General features: G+C 41.0%; 1 long non-coding RNA gene and 1 pseudogene across 1 annotated transcript in view; both read right to left on the bottom strand.

Annotated features, from left to right (window-relative positions):
- The window catches only part of LOC107498963, a 120,392-nt gene extending 105,525 nt beyond the window's left edge, over window positions 1-14,867 (bottom strand). Inside the window, exon 1 of the long non-coding RNA XR_001594166.2 lies at window positions 14,695-14,867. This is a non-coding gene — a long non-coding RNA (uncharacterized LOC107498963). The remainder of the gene's footprint in view (window positions 1-14,694) is intronic.
- On the bottom strand, window positions 3,859-3,977 carry LOC118613517 (annotated as a pseudogene).
- Window positions 14,868-15,074: the final 207 nt, after the last annotated feature.

The raw sequence follows: 15,074 nt of genomic DNA, 5'->3' as shown, positions 1-15,074 counted from the left end.
TGAGCATAAGAGAAACGCACGTATCAGAAGGCTCCCGGGCAGCTCTCACAATCTCTAGGAGGCCTAGAGGCTGGAAGCTCCATCCCAAACCTTGCCGCAAAGCTGTCCCACAGATCAGCCATCGCCACCCCGTACCCCGGCACACGCACTGCTGGTTACGGCACCTGTACTCCAAACACCAGGCGTCATAAGCTGTCCCCAGATGCCACGGCACTGCCACTCCGTCACCACTCCCACCGGAAGGGCTCTGCAGTCCCCCCTGTCCCCTGTGACTAAATTCTGATTCACTGTCATGCAGGCACGTCTGACTGGCGGGTGCTATGTCTTGTGTCCATGCCCTCACTACGAGGGCGGCTGGAACATTTTTAAGTTCCATTTTAAAAATGGGAAATGAACTCTATCATATTATGCAGGGGAGTCTACAAGCGGTTCCGATATGGGGAAATCAATAAAATGACAACCATCAACCCAAGAGTATGGTAGAGATGAAGAGAACTGAAATGCCTTTTTCTATCTTTGTTTTCTTTTCTGAAACAAGTGACTCAAAAAGCAAAGAAGTCAATGATGGATGTGACAGACCCATTCTGAAAACGCCTTAACACCTGCAGGTTCATGGAGCAAATGGATGTTTCACTTGAAAAAAGCAGACTTTCACACAGAGGTGAAGTATAGCGTTGCACACTGGTGTGCAAGAGGGCGGGGGACCCAGCTAGCTCCCAGCCAGCCAGACCAAGTAATGTGACCTTCGGTACAGGCCTGCAGAACCATCGGAGACGACATTCCTCCTTTTTGGCACTTCCCCCCAGAAAACAACCAATCAGGGCAGATCTTAATCTCCCCTAACCTTCCCTCTCTGTGAATTGGCAAGAAACCAATAGAATCCCAAGATGAGATGCATGTTGCCATTATTAAACATCGATAAAAACACAGTTTGGTCACTAAAATCTTCAGTGCTGCAGTTACTCTTAGTTAATGGACTGCAAAGAAAGTTACATTAAATCTATTCCTAATTAATGTATCCACCTAGGGCTTAGGTCCAGAATCGCAGAGCTGCATTTCAGCAAAACTTTTGCTATTGACTTTTCCTACAAAATTATCAAACTTGCTTTTAATTAAAGTGGCTTATGGTGACACCTAGTGGCTAATGGGCATATTCTGAAATTCTCAATTTGATTAACAATGAATTTTCCAATTTCATAGTCACATTTCCATTTGTGGATTCTGACACGTTTAAAGAAGAAGGTAGATATATGACTTCACTTTTCCATTACAAAGATAAAAATGCTCACAAGAGTGATCTGGAATTAAGAAAGGCCACCTTTTAAAATTTTTACTTAAATCTTTAGATATTAGCTATCAATGACAAATAGTTTAAAAAGACAGAAAATAAACTGATACAAGCTCAGAACAAATGCATGTATTATAATCAGTTAACCCTCAAAAGTATCGGAATATGAGGCAGAGTCATGTCATATAATATTACTGGGACAGAAGACAGAATTATAGTCTTGGCTGTCCCTCGAACTGGCTATTCTGAACTTGAGCAAATTGAGTAACTTCTCTGTGCCTCAATTCCATAGTTGGTAATGATACAAGGGGGTTAAATTTGGATGACTTTTGAGAGACCTCCAACATGAGTTTCTACAAATTACTGATAGTCACACAGTCTTTCTCTTTTTCACTGGAAAAAAAAAAAATGAAGATGTGGAGGAATTATCTCATTATTCAATCAAACATTTTCATCTAAATGAATATGACATGTCTGGTGTTCAATTTACTTGTTTCGTTTTGTCATCTCTCTATTTATATAGCTTTTGCCCCTTTTTAGTTCTATACCTGTGGTCTCCGGACAGAGTTTAACCCTTAGTTTTATCACTCATCTCTGAAAGGACAGTTTAACCTCACCTTCTCTCTAGTTTGTCAGATTTTCAAAAACAAGAAACATACTTTACTTTTTTAAAAAAGTATGCAAATTGGTTCTCAATAAAGCTGTTAAAAATAACAACAACTTGATCTTTTTTAATAAAAATATATTTCTATACTGTTTGTATTTTTGTAGCCAGCTTATGGAGCTATAGACACAGAAGATTAATGGAGAAGCTTATGGTTGTTTAAAAAAGCTGTTGCCATTACAGAAGATCTGAACAGAGATTTTTCCAAAGAGAAAATACAGACGGCCAACAGATATATGAAAAGATGCTCAAGGTCACTATCATCAGAGAAATCCAAATTAAAACCACAATGAGAGATCCCTTCACACCTGTCAGAATGGATGTCATTAATACATTAAAGAATAAGTGCTGGCGAGGATGTGGAGAGGAGGGAGCCCGCGTACACGATTGTTAGGATTACAGACTGGTGCAGCTTCTATGGGAAACAGTCTGGAGGGTCCTCAAAAAATTCATAATGGACCTACCTTTTGAGCCAGCAATTGTACTTCTGTGTATTTACTCAAAGAAAACCAAAACAATAATTCACAAAGATCTATGCACCCCTATGTCCACAGCAGCACAATTTACAATAGCCAAGATATGGAAGCAACCTAAACACCCACCAACAGATGAATGGATAAAGAGGTTATGGTTCAGATATACAATGGAATATTACTTGGCCATAAAAAATGACATGGATGGGCCTAGAGGTGACAGTACTAAGCAAAATAAGTCAGAGGAAGATAAATAGCATATAATTTCACTAATATGTGGAATCTAGGGAACAGATAGAACAAATGAATCAAAAATAGACCCACAAATATAGAGGACAATCGGGTGATGGTCAGAGGAGAGTGGTGAGGTGGTGAGGCTGGGAGAAAGCAGTGATGGGTTAAAGAAGTACAAATCAGCAGTTGATGGAGGATCGTGGGGATGGGGATGCAGTCAGCAGTAAGGTGATGGATACGTGTAGAGCCAGAGGGCAGACAGAGTAATCAGGGGCATTGTTTTATAAACTATATAAATGTCTAACCAAGTATTATATACTTGAAATAAAAAATAAAAATAAATTTTAAGGTGTTGCCATATTATAGCTAATTGACATCTTTAACATCCATCCCATTCTCCTCTATTACCCAAAGCATCTCTGGTCATCTTCACCATGGACACATTCCTAGTATTTGATCATGTGTGCTACTTCATCGTTTTACAATCCTTATCTAAGAAACAGCTAGTTGAACCCACAGAGGGACTGATTACCTAGTGTTTAGACAGCACCCTCTATATTTTACATTCGAGATATTGCCGTTTGAGAAAAGATCATTTACCATGACAAATCTTAAATGGGAAATGAACCAAAATTTAACTGGAAAAATGTTTCTACGCCAGAGTCATATGTGCATTGCGAGAGAGAAAAACAAACTTCCCTTTAAAGTGGTTTTAATTATTCAGCCTCTGACGTGATTTCAACATAATCCGACCCAAATGCTGCCTGACTCTTCCCTGCCAGCTCGGATGCGCAGGGCAGCAGTGCGCCCCGCTGTCCGGAAGGCTGTTTCCCCTTCCCGCGCCTTGTGGATTCCACACTCAAACCCTCTCGCGGCCACGGAAACTGAGTCACTGAACTGGAGCTTACATTAATCGAGCTTCCGAAACCCCTTTTACGTCTTTTTTTTAGAATGGACTTTTAAGGAGTAGATCGACACTGTCTAAAACCCTCAACTGCTGGTCGGCCGTCTACCTGTGTTGGAAATCTCTACTGCTTCCCTAGAAAGACACAAAGTCCCACACTATCATTTCAGTATTACATCACACAATTATTTTTCTTTTTTTTTTTTTTTTAGGTGAGGTGAGCCTTGGTTGACCTCACAGATTGCAAGACCTTGTCAGCTTACAATCCCTTATTTATTTATTTATTTATTTTTTACGTCTACAGCACCTGGTCTTCCTAGTTGGTCTCCCATCCAAGTATTAACCAGGCCTGACCCTGCTTAGCTTCCAAGATCAGACGGGATCTGGTTTGTTCAGGGTAGCATGGCCGCAGACCATTTATTTCTTCATTCTTTCTCTAGCCTACTGTTCTCTGATCTGTATCTCCTCACTCAGTACTCATTTCTGCCAAAGTCTCAGCAATTCTTAAAGGCAGAGACCATGTCTTTGTTCATCTTCAGATGAAACCACTGGATCCCACCGACTTTCCAAGAGCCATCCCAATGCTACCCCTTCCATAACATATTTCTATCGCCAACCAGATATAATCTTACTCTTTCGATAGCCTCTCTCTATTGTACATATGTTATATACATTGAATACATTTGTTATGTAGTAATTTGATTATCCTCTTATTCTCACAAGGTTATACTGTAAGCTTGTGAAAATAAGAGACAAATTGTACCACCTCATCCACTACCATTCTCAGAATTAGAAACTGGTCAATAATGTCAATTAAATCCAATAGTAATGGTTATGCCATCCTTAGCTATAATTACTTTTAATTTCTGCCATTCAAAATGGCAGGAACATTGAACAAATATGCTTTATCTAGTTTATTTGTCTAAGGAGCAATTTGTACTTAATCAAAAGAACTTCTCTGTGAGAAATTTGAAGGGGATACACCTCTTTACCAACATCCCTTTGCCGACGTGCCTACAAACCCATCTTTTACGTTTTGCTACTTTCCGTCAGCATCTGGAGTGTTTTCCATATCATTCTCCCTTCTGATTACAAAGCGGTATGATGTGGGAGATAAGGTGTGGACTTTGCAGTCACCACGATCCAGTTCCAAATTACATGGCTCAGCGGGACAGCCTAAACATGCCGCGTACCCCGTCTGAGTTTCAGATTCCTTATCTGGAATATAAACATCAAAATAACCACCTTGAATGGTTACTGTGAGGACAACACACGGGAAACTGGGTTCAAGGCGCCTTTCACAGTGTCTGGCATACTAAGCCCAGAAAAACATATTAAATTAAAGGTATCAGCTCAATTAAACAAGGGCTGATCAGGGGCCCGCTGAGAGTCATGCACAAATTTGTTCTGAGGGCCCAATAATGAACAAGACGAACATGGGCCCTATTGTTCAAGAGCTTAGAGTCTAATGAAGAAAACAGGCATTTGAACATGCAAATGCAGTACCTTGAGACAAGCCAAGCAATTCAGAAGCAAGTACGAAGTACTTTTAGGGCACAAACAAAGGGTACCTACAGGATCAGAACAGACTTTTCTACTCTTCTGATATCTCTAAATCACGATGAAAACTCAGTACCTGTAAAGTGCAGTCATTATTCACAATGAAATTTATTTGATGGTCTGGTGCTGGGGGCACAGTGCCGGGTGCCAGGTACCACACAACCACATTACAGAATCGTCACGCCTGTGAGACGTGCCACATTCTAGAATCCACAAGCACAGTGTCGTGGGGAAACCAGAATCAAATCTGCACACCAACATCCATCCTTTAGATATGCAGGAGAGTCTCAAGATAAAAGCATGACCAATACACATGTCTTACATTTGCATATTTTCCTACTTCAGGTGATAACTTAAAACTCAGTGTGCAGAGACAGGGACTAATGCAAAACTTCTGCAAAGCAGATGCCCTTGTTACGCTTCTTGAGCCTGTCCTCTTTCTTTTCTAAAATAGCACGTTGATTTTAAAAGGCAAAACAATAAAAGATATGCAGGGCGGTGAATGGAAAAGTTTCAAAGCTCCCACAGCCAATGCCTCATGATAAGTGGCCCCAGGGGAGTGATGAGAAACTCACATTTGCCTTGTTGAACAGAAACCTGCATGGCCTCTTTACACTTGACTGTACTCATAGCAACCTTGGCCAACCAAGAATGTTAGGGGAAATACAACACGAGTTTAGGTAAATGAAGTCTAGTGGCCTGACTGGTTAATATGAATGACAGCGTTGACAGAGGGCCTTGAGTTCATTTCCAGGGGCCACGTCCTCTGCCTCTGGACAGGGTGACAAAGAGTTGCAGGAGGAGGGCACACCACACCTGCGACCCCTTCCCCAGACTGGTACCTATTATACTCTTAACTGTGCCCCCTCCTCTCTGCACCCAGCAGAGGGGTAAATGCATGTTCTGACTTATAGCCTAACTCTAAGCGTCTTGGACAAACACAGCCCAGAAAAATCTGACTTCCCTGCGTCTCCTTCAATTTCTAGTCAGCTCTGCTTAAACTGATTTCAAATATTGCCCTTTCTTATAATCAAAACACTTTGCTTGACAATGCCTCCCTGAAGGCTGACAAATGTACACACGTCACCATTCTATTTCCATAAAGTGACACGTCATAGTCCTTATTCACTCCCATTTCTCTCACGTGTTCCCTTTGTTAAAGGGAGTTTGTGCTCCAGCTGAGTGACTGGACCAGGAAGAGCACCCTGAGTCCTCTGTGTATCAACTGGAAAAAATAATAAAATTAAATATCATGAGTTAATGCAAATAACGAAAGACTAAATGCCGTAAGGTAAATATCCTTGTAGTCCGCGCTCCAGATCTTGCTTGGCCAGGAAGGGCAGACTGGGAGAGCTCCTGCCAAGTACATGGAGGCTGCTCAGAGGTGAGCAGCTGCTAAAACCTTCCAGAAGGCTGGTAAAGTCCTAAATTCCATCTAATTAAGAGCCATGTGATACTGAGTCCCCACGTCCATGAAGATGATAAGATCTACCTCTTATGGTTGTTGAAAGAATTAGATGAAGTTCAAGTTAATTGTGCCCATTGTAGGCCCTATTTGAGTGGTCCTTCTTATTATTACTCTCACTAATAAACACTCCATAATAATCACCTTGGAACACCTGTAAATATGGAACCAAACAGAACCTTGATAACAGACCCGACTGCCTAGAAGACACACGTGGTATAAGGGGAAAACCCTGAACCAGAAGCTAATAGATCTGGTCACTAACTCGGCTCCATGCCTTTCAGTGTGAGAGCTGAGTCATTCATTATCCTTTTCTCTTTCAACTTTGTCAGCTGAAACTTAAGAGGATGACCTAAATTGTTTGCAATGTCCCCAAGAGCTCACAGACTATCATTTTTACGAACCCTCTAAATTAAGCAGGTCCCCTCTACGATACCTGAGGGACTTACTGTCTTAGGTCTGACCCCCTATTTAACTTTACAAGGAACTATAACTGGATAATTTACTTGAGCTTTTGGGACAGGGAAGTGGCCATTACATATAAGATATCTCCCCAAAGAACCGCTAACTACAACATTTAAACTCCTAAACTTCAAACCACATCCTCCTTGGTGACTGCAGCAGACCCCAGATTCACTTATTTCTGTTGATCGGAACAAACTTCTGTGCTGCTCGATAAAGAGCCTATCTCTTAGGAGCTCAGAGCATTTGACAGATGCTATCATGTTAAGACTGTTAGTTATTAGAGGGAAGCTAGTATGAAAAATCTTTGTACTGATAAGGAATCTGAAACACTGAAAGTCAAGTGACATTTTCTCAAGCACCGGTGAGTCAAAGGCAATGTAACTCGGCTAATTCTATTCACTCACCGGGTCTCCTAACTGGGTCAATCGCAACTGCCCAGGGAACGCTGACGTCCCTTGTTCTGGATCTCTCACCTGGGGGACACCTCTGTGCTTCTCCCCTGAGACTCCTCCACCTCACCATGTCATTGGGCGAGACTTAGTGCTGCCCTCAGTTCACTGAGAACATTGAAGGCACTTTATTTAAAAACCATTAAGGATTTTAAGACAGTGACAACAGAGTGTTGAACCAGGCTCTGGGCCCCGTGTAACTGTGGGACATGCCACATGCACATGAAGCTGGACTTGCCTCCGTGTCCTGTCTTCATGAGTTCTGAACACCTCTAAAGATGCACACTGTGCTGCCTTCCCCAACCCTGTGGGGTTTCTGTTTTGTTTTGTTTTGTTTTGGCCAGTCCCTTGGTTTATTTTGTGCACCACTGGCATCTCTTGATCTCCTGTCACAACCCCTCAGAGATCAAGCTGTTAGCTAGTTGATTCCCTGGATTAACTACCCAGGGAGTCATCCTCACAGCCCCATTCCAAGTATGGCCTCCATAATCCTGACTAATCCATCACTCATTGGCCCGGGGGAAATTATGTATGGACAATGTGAAGCTCACTATTTGTCAAGTAACCTTGCACGTGGTCCACCTAGCAATAGGGCTTGACCCTGAAGAAAGACTCCTCGGCTGAGTAATTGGTTTCTTCTCCTCAGGATGACAGACATATAATTTCTTATTATCTAGAACCAATAAAACATCTGTAGGCCACGAACAGAGGCTGCAGCCTGAATTAATAAACTGTAACCTAAAAATAAAGCCACATGGTCCCTCTGCAGCATGGCTTGACTTAAAACAGACCTCAGTGGAATATTCCTTAATTACCACTGTTTCATAATAGCTGTTTGACCCTCTTTTCTCAGGCATGATTGACCCTCTAGGGTATTTCTAAGCATTGTAATTTAGCAATTTAAATCCGTTCCCAATCTACAGATAGTATCATTCATCCTACCGAAAAAACATGGGCCTTGGCAGAAAGTAACAGTAAAATAATAACAAATACATTGGGTATGTGATTGCTGATATTACCCAAAATAACTACTGTTTGGAACTGTTGTTAGAGTTATTTAGAAAAGTTGAGGTGTTTTTCATGTGTCATCAAATTCAAATACATTTTGCTTTAAGTTATGTTCTTGAACTATTGAGCCTCAACTGACTTTCAGACATTTAAACTAGAGGCATTCCATAAAGAAATCCTTATGGGATTCTTCTGTAAAGTAAATCATTATTTTCAACATAAGCCATCATCCTTTAACCTATATTTTCCTGTCAGATATTTTATTATATTCTGGTAGTAGGCGTCATATGTTGTGTTTCTGTAAAGGATGATGCCCGAACTGAATCTTTTGAGACAGACAAGTTACATTTAGAAGCGTTGCATTCCATTAATTCAACTCAACAGAAACCATGTTAAAAGCCCTCAAGTGGAGAGACCAGTTCTCAGTATGAAGTTAATGAATCACAGTGGCCATAATGCAGCAAGAATGGAGCAGAATTGTGCACTGCGACATCTGTGTCACATACCTTCCTGGTAAACAAAGAAAAGGGCGTGGACACAAAAACACGTGTGCCTAAAAACTTTGGGCTATTACATCAATGAAAAGGAGACTCTGAGGTACAGATATACCTTTCATTTTCAATCAGAAGTAAATCATTAAAGGAATGTAAGAACTTACAGTAAAAGGTACACAGAACTCATGGGCTAGGGGGCCTGGGGGTTTAGTGTGACGTGGGGAAATGCACAAGAGAGCCATATCTTGGTCAATAAAATGAAAGCTTTGAAATACATCATCTTCAAAGTTCCTTTAAATGCTAAATTTCTATGACGGAAATTATAGTTTAAAATAGGGCTGGAGAAGTAGCCTCTGATACAAGCTCTTCAACTTACCACACAGACAACTGAGATTTAAATGCGGAAATACCTCTCGCTATAAAAGTCTCTTTTGAAAAGCCATTCAGCAAAGGTATTAAGAAAATAATCAATTGATATAAATGTCACACTGCTATTTACCCTCTGCCTACCAACAGAGGAGAAAAGGAATAACATGAGATAAATGTTCACTAACCTGAAAAAATATGACATTTTCCCTAAATTACTGTATTTGAAATTTTTTCAATAAAGTTCAAAATTTTTCAGGTTTTAATAAATATTATTTTCTTCATTATTTGAAATGTTTTTGGAGAAAATGAATGTTTGTGATTACTGGCTAGAAATTTTTCCTGTTCAAGCTAAAGTCACTCCCCTTGTCTTTTGGCCCCTCATCTACACCCCATTCTGGCCGTCCCTTTCCTTGGGTCCCTCTATAAATAGCATCCGGATAATCTCTGTTCGTCTGACAGGACCCCAGGATTATATCTTTTATGGCGGCATTACTTTTCATCTTCCTTTAGATATAATTTTCTTTGGGCCACATTGCTTTTCTTTGATGTAAAGATATTTTAAGGATCCATTTTTTATAACTGAAAAAAAAAACACATTTATTTGATGGATTGGTTTTCAAGTTGTTAAAGCAAACCCCAACTATTCAACCTTGCAGGGGAAAAAAACATGAATTTTTTATGGAGAAAAGCACATCAAAGTAGATTTCTAAAGCTCTTGGATTGCATTTTTTCTTAAGTTTTTTGCCTTTCCTAAAAATGAAATGTGTTTTAACTAATCTCAGTTGCATATCATGTCCTTCCAAAGGTTTTAAATATAGTTACCTTATGTTATTTTCAGATCCTAAGGACAAAGGTTGGCTTTGTTTTATTCTGGTTCCTTGTTTGGTAGAAACACAAGAACTCCATTGTTCAAATTTGCATGCTTCATAAAAACACTTATTTGAGTAAATTATACTTACAAAGCTTAACATCTCATTAGCGGTTACACAAATTGCAGGTTATTAAAAGGTTACAGGAGAGACACAGAATTATCTCTAAGTAAGGTCTGCAATGTGGGAAAATGTATACAATATAATCTTTTCCAATTTTTATATTAGTGAAAATTGGTTAAAAGAACATTAAAGGTAATTTTTATTTTGGATGAATTTTGTTAGAAAAAGAATATATTTATTAATTATTCAAATATTTATTGAGCATCTACTATGCCAGTCTCAGTGTTATGTTGACAGAAGCCAGAGGCCCCTTAGAAAAGGAGGAAGCAGCCATGCAAGTTAATCCTGACTTCTCCACCCTCCTTTGTACAACCTACCAGCTGATGAGAGGTCCTATTTCTTCTTAAATTACCTTTGCCTCTGAGTCACTGCCTGGTCTGAATCCCTGGATACACACAGACCTCCATGAAGGGGGCAGATGGGGCTATTCGTCACCGTTCATCATTGTTCTGGGGGCGGAGTGGCTACAAGATTGTCCACACGTTTTTAAATAGTAATCTGCAAAAAGAGCCATTTTCATCACTGTGATTTTACATATAATGAAATAGGAAATATGGCACAGGTGTGTTTGTTCTGCCCTTTTATGGCAGAAAATTCATATGCTCTGTGGAAAGTGAGGGGCTCTCATACAAAGAATGAGGGCAGAGGATTGTTTAGAGGATGAGAAACCACACAGCTTTCAGCTTCACAACCCCAAGCCGATGGGCCCTGTATGCTTGAGGCATTTCTCACTTCCAGAAGCAAATAATGGTGCTTTCCACCTGTTATAGCAAGGAAATTCTGAAGTGCCAGTTTCCTTGATATTTCATGGCATTTGGATTTCTTTAAAAAATGAATATATCACATTGTATCATATAAAAGAAAATATGGATTATGGTAGGTAAGAGATACCTTGAAAGATCTTACTATTTATTCAAAATGCTAAAAAAAAAAAAAAAAAAGAATATAACAAATACCCCTCATTTAAATGCATAGTTAGCTTTGCAAAAAAATAAGGAAAGTGTCCAAGGGTAAACAGAGGGACTCTTAAATCTGAGTGGCAAACCAGCATTTAACATATGGCTGAGCTCAGCATTTGCTGATCCCAGTTACCGGAAAAAGAGACCTTAGGCCTCACCAGGGAGGAAGATGGGTCAAGGACCCTCAAAGTGCCACATCTTCTGTGAAAGAGTAAACAGGAAAAACCAGTCACCTATAAAGACCGATGACAAGGAAACATGTTGGATTTGGCACAACACCAGGTGCGTGCTCTCCTGGGTTTATAGTTTAAATTTACCTGCATGGTCCAGGAACCCACGATGCAAAGTTATTTCAGGTTGGAAGGCCCCAGCCAAAGCAATCTTATTTAAAAGGCAGTACCCTCAACCTCATTCTCAGATGGTCCCAAAAATGAACATGAATTTATGAAAAAGCTAATGGACACAACCCTCTCCCAATTAAACAACTGTGGGCTGTCTCCTTTTTTTTTCCAGCAAAAGAACATTGCTTTCCTAGCTATAATGATGCTGTCTAAAAAAAACACTGGAGGAAACAGTAAGATTCCGACAAATCTCCTGGAACTAATGGCAAGGGTAGAATGAGACCAGTAAGTGCTCAGGAGAAAGTGGAAGCCAAGTGAGGCTGCTGTTTGCTGCCTTCCAGTTACAAACTGGAAGCATCACTGATTGCCCAGGAAGGACTCGGAGCTGCTGCCAAGTGGAAAATGATTGGAAGTCAGTGAGTGAACCTGACAGACTGGCAAACCATGACTGTAATAAAGACACCTTTACAGTAAGTCATTTGAATAAACGCAGACTAATTGGTAGCTAATTCTAATTGCTATTGAGGTGCATTCTGGGCTGGAAGCAGTGGCTGATGTTCTAATTTATGTTGCCACTATGTTTTTGCTTCACACAAGGCCACCCAGAAGCCAGAGTTAGATGGTTTCTAGTCAGCAGCAAGCCAGAAAGGACAAGACCTAGGGGTGAGCGAGTCTAGTGTCTGGGCTGTAGAAGGCAAGGCCACATGCTAAGACAGGGACACGGAGTCTGTTAAGACTGATAGAGGTCGCTCTGAAGAGATGCGACAAGAGAAGGGGCCGAAGGGAAAGGCTGAGAGGGTCAGGTCCAGTTCAGGGAAAGTGGAAGCAAACATCAACCACCCTGACAAAAAGCGCACTGGAACATGAGTAAATCAGGAAGCTGAGATGCTATCTCAGGAGCTGCGAAGGGCAACTGGGCCCTGATGAAATGCATATCATGCACGTCTTCTCGAAGAAGCGGCAAGGCTGCAAATCGTGGTGACATAAGGAAGATTCGGAGGAAGATACTAGCCATTTGGCAGTTTCTTGAGCCAGATTCTAGCTACGCATAAAATGCAAATGTTTCTTAAATGTTTGTTAAAAGCTCTATATCTCTGTAAATAAAGACTTGAATAGAAAATTTTAAATCCTTATCGAAGAAATGTAAAGCTAAAATAATTATCTTGCAAGCCTCTGTTAAAGATTCAGGAGGTGGCATCTGACATAGTCACGTCGAATATCACCTTCGACAGACTGTTCCCCTGTATCTTTCTTTTTGTTTTGTCTTCGCAGGTTACTAAGCAGGAACTAGCATTTTCAAACTATACTTAAGTGTTAAGCACTATGGTCCATGTTTTCATAATTTACTATCTAACCCCTTAATTTTCAATTCGGTTAAAGGAAGTGACAGCATGTTCTGCGTTTACTTAACTAACAGATGTGCATAGCTACAAATAGCTGCTGAGTAGCATTTTAAAGTCAGGTTCGAAAAGGAATGTATTCCTGCAAGTGGGCGGAAAACGCAACTGTATTGCATGTGCTTCCCCGCCAGCAGCGGCTCATGCACCAAGCATCACACGGCGTCCCAAAGCCGGCGACTGCACATGTGGACACATTAGAAAATCTCTCCTACGTGGGGATGAAAACAGTGGTACAGCTACTGCCGACTGGATACCTTTCACTGAGGCACTCAAGAGTGGTTTATTCTGCTTTGAGAATATCCTAAAAAGTATAATATATTCATCATATATTCAATGTATATGTTTAAAATGAGTATACCATGATATTAAAGCATATCAAATACATATTATATTATTATATTTAAGTACTACATATTAATTAAATATTAAAGTAGATAGAGTGCTTTTATAAGTTTGTTAGGTGCTATGAACAACCGGTAACTATACAATATAAACAGGATGCACTATAAACGATAGGTTTATTTCTTAAACTGCCATCACCAAAAACAACCAATATCTAACACTTCATTTTGAGCAAGCTCATTTTGGATTTTTAACCATACGAAAGTACAGTATCAAGTAGTCTTTCATTTTGCACATTTAAATGTGTGTGACTTTTGGACTTAGTTTGGCTGAAATAGAAACAGAGTAGAAGTGTTCAGGGGCAGGCAGGCGACAGCTAACGAGAGCCACAGCCTGGCCAAGGCGAGGGCAGTGCCGAGCGGCCCCAGGGAGCCCCACCTCCCGCCCCCCCCCGCCCTGCCCTCACATCGCTGACGCGGCCCACGGGTTGCGTTCCTCCGACCCCATTCATCGGACGTGGTCTACCTACTACAGATGCGGAGGCAGCTGCCACACCAGCCTCGCCTTGTTCTGGAATTCGTCCAGGACCACCTTCTACCTGCCCACCTGTCTTTACTCCGTGACACCCAGTTTTCACTCCGTAGGAAGGTGCTCATGTTTTACTCCATTAAGCAGGCTGTGAAACTGACATTCACTCTGTTAAGCAGAGCGGTGCTTCTGGAATCTTCCTGTCTGCTCCTTGCACCCATACGATGAGAAAGAGGAAATAATCCTAAGTCCCAGGCACAGAGCTTGAAGAAACTCCCAGAGGTCCTGAGGTAGGGAAGGAACTAGACAACTAGGACCAGTGGAAACAAGTTCATTCAGCAGACAGCCTGGACCCTCCATGACTAACCCGACCCCCACCCTTCACCGCCCATATGGTCTGATGTGCTTCGGACTTTATGGAGTTTGTCTGCCTTTTCCAGTCCCAAACTTATGATCCTCGAAATTACGACACAGAAGTCAAGATAATCTTCTACCTCATTAAGCTCCCGAACACTTTAAAAAACACTCCATTAACCACATTCTGATCTTCTCTGCTGTTTTATTGTAGCATTCCTCATCTGCCACTGCTGTCTGTCTGTCTGTCTGTCTCTGTTTTGTCTCTGTCTCTGTCTCTCTCTCCTCTCTCTCTCTCTCTCTCTCTCTCACACACACACACACACACACACACACACGGTTAGACTAGACCTAGGACACGAGCATTAACAACTCTCACCATACTCTGCATTCATTAGTCCTCACCTGGCATTCAGAGTTTAACAGGTGTATCAGCAAACTGGAGAACAAGAGGGAATCCAGAAGCGGCCCCAATTGGAGAACCAATTGAAGGAACTAGAAAGATTTGATGAGCAAGGAGACCTCTGTAGACCCTTCAGCTGTTACACGTCCTTAGGAACTTGACTATTCCTTAGCAAAATGACAGACTGATTTTCATAATTTTCAATAATTTGACAGGAAGTGTTGGCAGGGGTAGCCTACTCATTGGTATTCGGTTTTCTGTTATTTTTAAAGGAAATTTTATTTTATGCTATACATTTCTAAAACTAGAAAAATGAATTATCTTAGAAAACAAAGTTTGACGATTCCACTGATGAGTTCATGGAGCGTCTGCTTCCCCTCAT

This window comes from Rousettus aegyptiacus, unplaced genomic scaffold (assembly GCF_014176215.1).
Source record: "Rousettus aegyptiacus isolate mRouAeg1 unplaced genomic scaffold, mRouAeg1.p scaffold_m13_p_18, whole genome shotgun sequence".
Classification (NCBI taxonomy): Eukaryota; Metazoa; Chordata; class Mammalia; order Chiroptera; family Pteropodidae; genus Rousettus; species Rousettus aegyptiacus.
Note: the sequence above shows the minus strand (reverse complement) of the source record. Positions and strands in the feature narration are given on the sequence as shown.